The 12,091-nt window shown below is 40.9% G+C and overlaps 1 protein-coding gene across 50 annotated transcripts in view; it reads left to right on the top strand.

Moving 5' to 3' along the window:
* The window catches only part of MAGI1 (membrane associated guanylate kinase, WW and PDZ domain containing 1), a 601,653-nt gene that overhangs the window by 422,230 nt on the left and 167,332 nt on the right, over window positions 1–12,091 (top strand). Inside the window, exon 1 of one of the 50 annotated variants that reach the window (XM_078388864.1) lies at window positions 7,937–8,238. The exons of the other annotated variants lie outside the window; for them this stretch is intronic. The gene's annotated coding sequence lies outside the window, so the exon portion shown is untranslated. Of the gene's footprint in view, window positions 1–7,936; window positions 8,239–12,091 lie in introns of those variants that run through there. 50 annotated transcript variants of the gene reach the window in all.

Genomic DNA, 12,091 nt, shown 5'->3' with positions numbered 1-12,091 from the left:
ATGTGTTTGTTTCAAGAGAGTAAAAAAATTACGGGTGCTACATCCTGGTTGCTGCTGTTCTTTTTCTTGTTATTTCTTATTAAAATTCTAGTGCCTTAGATGAAGTCTGGAAGAAGTTTCTGATTCCATCCAAAGCAAAAGCAAAGCGTGCTGCTTATAAGTCCAATAAATAAATAAATAAATAAATAAATAAATAAATAAATAATATACCGCCCCATAGTGCTTCAAGCACTCTCTGGGCAGTTTACAATTTAATTATGCCGTCTACACATTGCCCCCCCCCAGCGAGCTGGGTACTCATTTTACCAACTTCGGAAGGATAGAAGGCTGAGTCAACCTTGAGCCGGCTACCTGGGATTGAATCCCAGGTCGTGAGCACAGTTTTGGCTGCAGTACACTTTCAACCAAAAGTGAGGCTTTTGCCACTTGATCATCTGTAGGGTTTGTTTGGACCATAGCAGACTATTGGGAGATCTGGCAAATTTCTCTGCAAGATTAAAATGGATTTCACATATGCCATTAGCTTAACTATGTATTTTTAGACTGTGCCAAAAATCTTCCTGATAGCTATGCTATCATAGTGCAAATGGCATATTTTATGGGGAGCCAAATTGCCTCAAGTTAAGAAATTACCATAGACGTGGTCTGTTGTGCACTCAGTAATGTCTGTAGTGATTTAATCACTTGAGGCGGTTTGCCTCCAACCATTATGCCATTTATATGTGATGAGGATTTTGCCCTGTGAGAATCAGATCAGATTTAGTGATTTGGGAGATTACCTTCCTTTTTGCTTGTAATTTGACTCACCCTTGTAAGTCTCCCTGAAGCAACCTGCAGTGCAACCATCTTTCAGTGGTTCTGTGAATTACAATATAACTCTGGAGATGCACTAACAAACTTTTATTGAAATAGCATTTGACAGTCCTGTGAGAAAAAACAAAATCGTCAAATACTAGGGTAAAAATATTCCATTTTACAAAAATATCACAATAGATTGCAATTCAATGTGCAGGAAGCACAGTAGGAATGTGGCTAGTCCTTGCCAAGAGGGTAGATAAACAATTGATGGGATAAAATCATATCAAGTACTACCTTTATTGCATGTTACAGGAAGAGGAAATTTTCAGGATTGCTTCTGCCTAAGGAAATACCTATGCAACGTACCTGATTTTTCTCTTGTGTTTGGCACAAAAGGAGATGTAATTCGAAAGCAGATGGTGGTAAAGTTGAACTTCTGGATATCTCCATACTGTAGTTTAGGTCTCTGGTTGCAGAAACAGAGTTTGGAATTTTGATTCCCCGCTGTGCCTCTCTGACAGGGGCTGGACTCGATGATCCATAGGGTCCTTTTCAGCTATGCAGTTATGAGAAGAAGAGGTGGAAGAGGAGGAGGAAGAAGAACTAACAAAACACAGAGTTCTGGCAATCAAAACATTTCACTTGTGGTCCCCATAGTCATCAGGGCTTTTTGAACAATATCAAAACGTTTTGTTGTTGTTTAGTTGCTAAGTCGTGTCCGACTCTTCATGACCCAATGGACCAAAAAACAGCAGACCCTCCTGTCTTCCACTGCCTCCCAGAGTTTGGTCAAATTCATGTTGGTAGCTTTGATGACACTGTCCAACCATCTCAGCCTCTGTCGCCCCCTTCTCCCCCTGCCTTCACACTTTCCCAACATCAGCGTCTTTTCCAGGGAGTCTTCTCTTCTCATGAAATGGCCAAAGTATTCGAGCCTCAGCTTCAAGATCTGTCCTTCCAGGGAGCACTCAGGGTTGATTTCCTTTAGAATGGATAGGTTTCTTCTCCTTGCAGTCCAGGGGACTCTCGAGAGCCTCCTCCAACACCACAATTCAAAAGCATCAATTCTTTGGTGGTCAGCTTTCTTTATGGTCCAGTTCTCACTTCCATACATCACTACAGGGAAAACTATAGCTTTGACTATTCGAACTTTTGTTGGCAAGGTGATGTCTCTGCTTTTTAAGATGCTGTCTAGGTTTGTCGTCGCTTTCCTCCCAAAAAGTAGATGTCTTTTAATTTTGTGGCCGTTGTCACCATCTGCAGTGATCATGGAGTCCAAGAAGGTAAAATTTGTGTCTGCCTCCATATCTTCCCCTTCTATTTGCCAGGAGATGATGGGACCAGTGGCCATGATCTTAGGTTTTTTTGATGTTGAGCTTCAGACTATTTTTGCGCTCTCCTCTTTCACCCTCATTAAGAGGTTCTTTAATTCCTCCTCACTTTCTGCCATCAGAGTGGTATCATCTGCATATCTGAGGTTGTTGATATTTCTTCTGGCAATCTTAATTCTGGCTTGGGATTCATCGAGTCCAGCCTTTCACATGATGTATTCTGCATATAAGTTGAATAAGCAGGGAGACAGTATACAGCCTTGTCGTACTCCTTTCCCAATTTTGAACCAATCAGTTGTTCCATATCCAGTTCTAACTGTTGCTTCCTGTCCCACATATAGGTTTCTCAGGAGATAGATAATGTAGTCAGGCACTCCCATTTCTTTAAGGACTTACTATAGTTTGCTGTGGTCCACACAGTTAAAGGCTTTTGCATAGTCAATGAAGCAGAAGCAGATGTTTTTCTGGAACTCTCTAACTTTCTCCATAATCCAGCGCATGTTAGCAATTTGGTCTCTAATTCCTCTGCCCTTTCGAAATCCAGCTTGTACTTCTGGGAGTTCTCGGTCCACATACTGCTGAAGCCTACCTTGGAGGATTTTGAGCATAACCTTGCTAGCGTGTGAAATGAGTGCAATTGTACGGTAGCTGGAGCATTCTTTGGCACTGCCCTTCTTTGGGATTGGGATGTAGACTGATATGGCCACTATTGAGTTTTCCAAACTTGCTGACATATTGAATGTAGCACCTTTACAGCATCATCTTTTAAGATTTTAAATAGTTCAACTGGAATGCCATCACCTCCACTGGCCTTGTTGTTAGTCATGCTTTCTAAGGCCCCCTTGACTTCACTCTGCAGGATGTCTGGCTGAAGCTCAGCAACCACACTGTCTAGGTTGTCTGAGATATCCAAATCTTTCTGATATAATTCCTCTGTGTATTCTTGCCACCTCTTCTTGATGTCTTCTGCTTCTGTGAGGTCCCTCCCATTTTTGTTCTTTATCATATCCATCTTTGCACAAAATGTTCCTTTAATATCTCCAGGTTTGTTTGTTTGTTTTTTTGAACAGCTCTCTCGTTTGTCCCTTTCTATTCTTTTCCTCTATCTCTTAGCACTGTTCATTTAGGAAGGCCCTCTTGTCTCTCCTTGCTGTTGTTTGGAAGTCTGCATTCAATTTTCTGTAACTTTCCCTATCTCCCTTGCATTTTCTTTCCCTTCTTTTCTCTGCTATTTGTAAGGCCTTTTTGGACAGCCATTTTGCTTTCTTGCATTTCCTTTTCTTTGGGATGGTTTTTGTTGCTGTCTCCTGGACAATGTTACGAGCCACCATCCATAGTTCTTCAGGCACTCTGTCCACCAAATCTAGTTCCTTAAATCTATTCTTTACTTCCACTGTGTATTCATAAGGGATTTGGTTTAGATTATACCTGAGTGGCCCAGTGGTTTTTCCTACTTTCTTCAGTTTAAGCTTGGGGGGGGAAAGAACTTTGTTCCCAGTGTAATTTGTAAATCACTATAGTACATATAGAAGACAAGAGGGCCTGGCGTGCTCTGGTCCATGGGGTCACGAAGAGTCAGACATGACTAAACAACAACAACAACATAATACATATATAATTTAAACTCCTTATACAGGGCATTTCTCTCTAAATTGTGGTGGCTGAATGTCCAGTAAATTTAGTTAAGTAAATTTAGGAAAATATGAATACTTGTACAACCGAAGCACTGACTTAACTAATGATTGTGATGATCTTGCATGTATTTTGTGTGTGCGTGTACATGCATGCATGCACACGTACACACATATGTTTGGGCCCCTTTTAAGCTCTGAATTTGTGTTTCTTTACCTTGAAGGTTCCACCCTCCCACATTTTTCCCTTTGAAGGAGTAGTTTCCAGTCTGTGCCTCAATTTGTTCTGCTTTAACTTTGCTTTGACTGTTTTCATTATTTGCAATGGGTGTTTCGTACTAAATCATAGATTAGTGCTTACAGTTTGTGAGTGGATGACTGAAGTAATTGATATAATTAGAAGGTGAAAGAACAAATGGGATACAGCTGGGGAAACTTTGGAATCAGGATGGTGTTCCTGTGAAACATCTGTTGTTTGATAGATCTCTAGGTCAGATCTGTGGTCTGTCATCCAAATATTAACAGAGATTACCAAGCCAGTCCTGAATTGTATGAGCCATTTTAATTTTATTCATTCATTTATTTTCTAACAATCAGGTTTGATCAGTGTACTGTACTACTACTTTTATTTTTATTTTATACGTTTGATAACATATTGGTCAAAATTCTATCAGTGTAGTAAATTGCACTAGAGTTGGGCCATTGAATCAATGGGGATTTGGTGAGTCAACTTCTCCATAAATTCTGTTGATTCAAATAGCATAAGAAGTTACAATTAGAGGAGCCCCATTTGAATCAATGAAATTTGCAGATCAGTTGACTCACTAAATCCTCATTGATTTGGTGGGCCTACTCCAGTGTAACTTACTGTGCTAAGCAACAGAATCTTAGCTATTATGCGATTATGTGTGCAGGGACATTACGAATTGGCAACTCTTTTGTCATTTGTTTTGCCTCATTGTTGGAAAACCAAGTGCAACGTTTTATTGCAATTTTTTGACTAAAGCAAGGTGTGAAAAGCCTTTTTTTAGATGCCTCACCAAAAAGGAGAATGTGATCCTTTGAAGAAAAATGGATTGGGTGCAAAGCAGGAAATTCAAAGGAGTGTGCGATGAACTAAGCTCTTTTGATGGCATAATGTATAAATGTAAAATTGTCATTGATCTTACAGCTACCAGCTCAGTTCGCTTGCAGTTGTCCAAAATGATGAATGAAATGGGAAAGCTATCTTTTAGTTACTTGAGAAGGCTGTGGGTTTGGGGGGGGGCGGTGTAGAAGCCTTGAAGTATGCTTTTTGTACTGTGGAGTCCTGCTTGACTGAAGGTAGTCGGTCAGATGCTGTCCAGTCAATGCCCAGCTTAAAGGTTAATAGCCATAAGTAGAGAAAATGTGGAGCTGGAAGTTCCGCCATCCAAAGTACCAAGTAACCCGAACAGCAGCTGAAACGTCACAGAGGTTACCTAGTTGTAATCTTTTCCACAATGGAGATAGGTTATTATATTTCTGTTTAAATTATTGCTATTATTTATCAATTAACTAAACTATTTCTGAAACAAGTTTCTAAATAATTGCTAGAGGTGTACAGATTTGCGTTTTTCATATGACAGATAATTCTGGTAGTTTTAATCTAGGAAAAACACACAAACCTACATATCTAATAGTTACTAAATTATTATTTGTCTGAACTTCTCAATTTGGTAGTAAATTTATTAATAATTAACTAACTTATAAAGTGATTACTAAATTACTGTGCTACTTAACCGAATTCATTGTTTCCAAACTTCATCAGATCTCTGTCCTCTTCTCTCACTTCTTTTTTTGACAGAGCTCAAGATACCTCCCCTAAGTTTGTTTCCCTACATACTGTACAAAACTGCTACCAGAAGTAGTATTTTCTCCATTTGTCTAGCCTCCTGAGATCACCTGGCGCACTGCCTGATGTTTAGGCTGATCATGAAAATGGTGATGATTTATTAATCCCACATCAATCTCTTTGAAAAATTTTGTCCAACAATATGACAAAAATCACCAAATCAACAAACTACAGAGATAAAAGCAATCGGAAAGATACATTACTTTAGCCTTAATTTTAAAAACCTTAATTTTTTCAGTTCTTAACTCAAATCTAAGTACTTAAGTCAAGTCAATATTTTCCTATGAGAGCGGTTCTTAAATCAAAATGTTCTTAACTCGAGCCGTTCTTAAGTCAAGACCCCACTGTATGTAGAAACAGGAATTTGATGTAGCATTTACTGGGGGAATTAGGGGTGTCTGTGCAACAGACTGGGTTCTATTTGCTCTGCTGTTCTGCTGCCCATCCCATTAATATGAGCTGGGATGTAGACTTTTACACAGCTAGAATTATATTACATGTATCCTAAATTTTCTTGACTGTCTTACAAATGGAGATGAAAGGGGAAGACAAATCCTCAAAAAAAACCCCACCTTTTTTGAACACCAGTTGCTGGCTAGATAGCTCAGTGAATTGGGTACATGGCTGTGGAGGCAGAGGCTAGGAGCGCAGTTCCCTGCTGTGCATCCCAGGAGAGCCAGCTTGCGCGCTCTTAGGCAAACTGTACAGTCCCATCCGGTCCCCAGAACAAGGGAATGGGAAGCCACTTCTGAGCCCTCTCCACCTAGAAAACCCTGAAACATGTTGCCGTGAGGCAGAATTGACTTGATGGCATATAATGATGATGATGATTCTGTTAACCACTGCCTGGTTGAAAACTGTGGGGATGTGATTAGAGCAATAATTGAAGGATTGTGCTACGTAATGGGCAGTCAGCCTGAAGAATTTGTTACAGCCCTGTCAACGGCAGTCCCTTCTATAAACTAAAACAGAGTAAAAGATCTTAAATTTAGATGCTTAAAAAAATCATCATTTGAACCCATACGAGCATTCATGTCACCATCTAACAGGATCAGGGCATCCAAGATGTTCTAAAATAAGAGCTCTTACGTAGTTTTCTAGGGATATCCAGTTTCCCTCAAATTCTGCTTTTCTACCAGTTGGAGTTAAATATACGTTTATAATCAGTAAGTTCCTCTTACACTCTGTAAGGGCTACTACCATAGCCAGTTGTCTCAGGGGAGGTTTCACAAGGGATTTCACCTTCAAGGCAGTTGATATAAAAATACTCAGCCCCCTCTTTCAATCTCCCCAATTCCTTCCCTGGTATTGCATTCACCTTAAAAGAGTTAAGCCCATCTAATACCACATCTGCATCAAACTCAAGTTTCTTGTATGAGAATAATGTCATGTCTATGGCAAAAGAAGGGGATGTCAGGGGTATGAGTCATGAATACATCATGGCCAGCCTGCCTCATTCCATGATTGCAGTTCAATGGTGGCAGTAGATTTCTGGTTGTTTTCAGAATCACACTGTCATGTTTGGTCTCCCATTGCTTTCCTGGTCTTTCATTCCATCTGACGTTGGGATTGTTTCCTCACCAATGAAAGATAGTAGCTCAATGAGAGTCACCAGGGGGCATCAATTTCAGATTTAATATTTGTAGATCCTTCCTGTCCAGACACAAAATCAGTGTTTGTACACAGATGCTTCCGTGTCTTTAAGGAGCCCTCATCTGAGGAGACACATTTGGATTTCCTTTGCCCAAGTGGTCTTTTGCTCTCATCCTGAAAGATTCTATTGGGATATATGCTGAAGGTGGCTAGAAAGCCTCTCATTTTAAGTAGCATCAGCGGGATGTTAGATTGCCAGAATGCCAGTACTAGCCTCCATTTTTAGAAAGAATTTGGGAGTCTCTCATAGCTCTCAAATCAATCTTATGGGCTTCTGACCGAAGAAGAAGGCTTAAAGAGAGTATCGTTGCCTGTCTGTTTCTCCAGCCGCCTGTATTCACCGGCGTCTGTGCTATTTTTAGTGCAACTTTGTTTTTTTTCCCCCCCAACGCAACCTGCCCTCTGTGTTGCGCATGTCAGTAGTCCTTACAACTCAGCCTTGGATGACAAATATTTGCAGAGTTGGGGGTCCCTTTTTTCTGTTGGAGGGAGAGTTACCTCCTTTTTGCATGTAGACTCTGTGGATGCAACTGCTTCAATACCAGCTCCTTCTGACTTTCTCCTTAACAACTCTCCTAGGAATGTCTGTTTTACTGATTAGATTGTACAGCTGTTGGAAAATAGCTCCGACTGCCTCTGCTGTAAGAATCGATTTCCTATCATTTTAACTACATTTGCACTTAAGATTCCTGCTGTGCTCTCTGCAGTTGTGGGAGTGGGAGAGTTGGGAGTCTGCATTGGGCTCCAAGCTGGAGAAAAACACCTCCCCTCCTTTACTATCTGAAGGTCTCTCTTGCTGTTTGGGAGACTGTGCAGCAGAGGCGTTGGGAGAGTTCACTTCTTTCAGCTGCTCCAGCAGGCCAGATCTCCTTTTTCCGCAAAGAGAAAACAGTTGACTTATGTTTCCAGCATTTAACAGGTCATCAATACGGAGTCGTTTTGAAGATTTATGGTAGGTAGTGGGCAGGGAGTCAGCATTTGAATTATTCCTCATTCTTAGTTTTATTCATTGTTTGGGTCTTCTGGAAGCAGGCCCAGTATTTTATCACTCCTTATCTTTTAACTCCCTTCCCTTTTAAAATCCAAACTCTTCTTTTAGTAATTAGTGAAAATAGCGAACAATAAGGCTTTTTAATAATAATAAAAGAAGTTTAAAAGATTAGAGATTGAAAAGGGAGTGGAACTGGGCACAAGTGCTATCCCTCCCTGGAACCGGAACCCCTAAAAGAAAGATCAAGATAAGATAATTACAGAAAGGCAGCATGAGGAAGGGTAGTTTTTTCTCTCTCTGTGTGTATTTCTTCCTTCTCCTGGGTTGCTGTTGTTTTAACTTCTCCCTCTTTCCCATTCCCATTCTGTTAAGTAATCTAGCATTATACATAACAGGAGAATCACTTCTTTGTAATAGAAACTGGGGCTGTTTTCAGGACTTTTCCCCTGAATAAATCATTTCCTTTGAATCTATAATACATATGTGTGTTTTAAAGGTATAGCCACTTTAGCTGCGCTGAAACGTTTATGCATCACTATATAAGGTTTTAACAAGGCTCACTGAGATTTAGTCATTTGTCAAAGGAAATGCAGCCTCTCCCCTACCACACCCGATGCTCAAGACTTGAGGGGGAAAAAAATCTATGATTGTTCCAGCTTGGAATTTAAAATCTCTAATGACCAAAGCAGACACTGTTTTAAAGACACAGCTATGAACTGCAGCTCCCTGTGGCGATCTCCTCTGAAGCCCCTATTCCCTCAGGTCTTTACGAGGTTCTCGCTCTTCTTTCTTCGCTGCCACCAGGTATTGCTGTCTCAATACCATTCAATCAAGGAGACGTGTGTGCTTTTATAACTTAAATGATTTATTATATCAGGGAAGTTGACATATGATTAATAATCAATAAGCAAATCACAGGTTGCTAATCACTTGTACTTGCATCAGTTCTACTTTAACTTTAAACTACAGTGGTGCCTTGCATAGCGAGGTAATCTGTTCCGGATTAACCTTCGCTATAGCGAAACATCGCTGAACGGGACAGGGAAAGCCATTGGAACGCATTAAAGATCGTTTAATGCGTTCCAAAAGGCTCCTTTACTCACCGTTCAGCGAGGTTTCCTATGGCCGGCAGCCATTTTCGCGCCCTCATTGAGCGAGGGGAGGGCGCGAAAACACTGCACGCGGCCATTTTGGGGCTTCAGGTGGCCATTTTGTCCACCAAACAGCTGATCGTCAGAGCTTCGTTTTGCGAAGATCGGTAAGCAAAACGCTTACCGATCTTCGCAAAGCGAATTTCTCCCTATCTAAAACTCGTTGAGCGATCACATTAGCGATACCAAAAAACGGATCGCTATGCGATTTTGTCGTTATACGGTGTGCTCGTTAAGCGTGGCACCACTGTACTACTAACACTCTGTTCCATTCAGCGTTCTTACAGATCTCTAACTCACTCTAAGTTTACTTTTAAGTTTCACACAGTCTCTCACTCACAGAATCTCCCCCCTTGGCACCGCCTTCCGTCCACTCATTGGCTCCTTCTCCACTGCTCAGCTGTGATGGACAGGTGAGGGCAGGGCTGTTCACTACACTCTCCCCCCCATCTCATTTTGCTTTAGAGTGAGTGCTGTGGATTAGCAGTATAGACAACACTCAGTGATTATTATGAAGAGTAGAGATCATGATCGTTCCTATTCAGTGCCGACCTCTAAATGTGTTACTGAAACAAAGATAGTCCAGCTATGACCCAGTTATCAGGTGTGTGACCTGGTGCCCATTTAGACTGTTGGCTGGCCCAGATTCAAAGCTTTCGTTTACACAAAAACGCCTCCAGCCCTCAAAGAATTGGAGGTAGAATATAAAATATGCAGTCACTGTTTTAGTCAATTATTTTGCAAACCAATGACTAAAACAATCATAACTTGACTCATTCTCATTGATATATCAACTGATCGTGCTCTCAAGGATATATATTACAACTGTGGGAAGCTTAGTCTTCAGTGGTTTATAGAGAGCTGTTTGTGGATCTGCCTGTAAAGAAAAATAAATAGCATACAAAAACTCATTCCTGTCTGAAGGGTAAGGGATGAGATGTAAGTAGACATGTGGAGCCCTAATCCAGATTGGTATTTTTCTAATTACAATAAGAAAGAGAGCTGCTTCTTGTATCAGTGGATGGTTTGTTTATTTTCTTCTTCTTTTTCAGTTCACTTGTTTCTTTCATTCAAAAAAGACAATTTTGCAGTCACCCTTGGAATGGCTACAAAGAACATTTAGCTGCCTGTATTTCCCAGGCCTGCTCAGATTTAGCAACAGGTTCTTTCCTAGTCTTCATGGATGTTTCAGGGAAGTATCGCACATCTTATCCTGAGTTCAGCCTTACCATGCATGGAAGGTGCTGGTTTGTTGTTTCCTTCCAATTTTTTTTTTCAAAAATTGTTGATGGGAGGCAGGAGCCAGTACTTTTCCCAGCTGTGGGACTGTTCTGTTGGACTTACTCAAATACCATACCAATCAATCACTATGATCTCATTGCCTGCACGTACAAAGAGAGGCTTCTGAGTCAGGTTTTAGCAAAGAGTATACAGCAGGACCTCTTTAGCTGTGGGATTATTATCCAGGGATTCACTTATCCACAGTCTGAAAGTACAAAAAGTATTAAAAGAAAAAAAATCCTCAAAAACTAGTTTAACATGTGTTATCAGAACTAACCACTAGAGGGAGGGAGAGACTGTGTTAGGAATACTGTATTTTTTAGTGAAGAATACATAGCATGTTATCTGGCTCCCTTTAGTGGCCAATTCTGGCAATGCATGTGAAAAAAAATTCTGTCCCCCCCCCCTTTTACCATGCTCTCTCTCTCTCTCCCTCTCCCTCTCTCTCACCCCTACTGTAGTTTCAGTCAAAGCTCATTATAGTGCTATGCTAAAGAAGTATAACCAGAGATGGTTATTTGAGTCTTAATAGTGGTACTCAACTTTGATGCTAGGAGATACAACTAGTAGGTAAATGGGCTTTATCACTCTTATCAGCAACTCTACAAAGCAAAACCATTTCACTCCATCTCTGGCCTTCGGCCTTTTGCCACCAGTGGATGTTCCAGCTCCCTCTGCTTTGGACGGACGAGCATATGTAAGATCCTCACTTTGCTAACCATAGCTATAAAACAGGAACATTCAATGTGCTTGTCTCTACCTGTTTTATGTGGATTATATGTCCTTTCCTCTTTTGTGGCCTAATTGTGGTGCACCATCAATCACTAAGTTTAGTTTCAACGTTAAAACTTCAGTGGGTTGGTAGGGTTAAAAGCAGTGTTGTAAGTTCAGTTCTAAGCTACTCATGGTTAATGGGAGTTTTGCTGCTTGGATCGAGTCTAAAATGTGCATGTGCATTTAAGAGGACAGCTGTTTGAGTCTAGCTGTGTTTGTCTCCATAGCAGGCTGTCAAGTCTGAACTAAGAGCAGAGATCTAAATGGGGCCATCAGCTGGGAAACAGGGACAGTGGGACTGGCCAGTGGTCAGGAGCCAAGTGTGAATCGGAAAAAAAGGACAACATAAGTGGCAGGTTTAGGGAAAAAGACAGGGGCCAAGAGGAGTATGCCATTGCTTATCAAGAGCTTATGCCTTTCTTCCTGTCCAAGAGGATCCATCTGAGTTAGTGAAGAACTGAATGGCTAAAAACTGCTGTCTGCAATTCAGTATTTTATCACATGGGGGCAGCTGTGCACAGTTCCAACAGCTCCTGGTAATAAGGAGTAGGATTGGAGAAATCCCCCAGCAGTTTTCCCATCTCATGTTCTTTTTTTAATTACTATTC

Source organism: Pogona vitticeps, chromosome 2, assembly GCF_051106095.1.
Source record: "Pogona vitticeps strain Pit_001003342236 chromosome 2, PviZW2.1, whole genome shotgun sequence".
Classification (NCBI taxonomy): Eukaryota; Metazoa; Chordata; class Lepidosauria; order Squamata; family Agamidae; genus Pogona; species Pogona vitticeps.
This window is presented reverse-complemented; position numbering and strand designations above follow the sequence as displayed.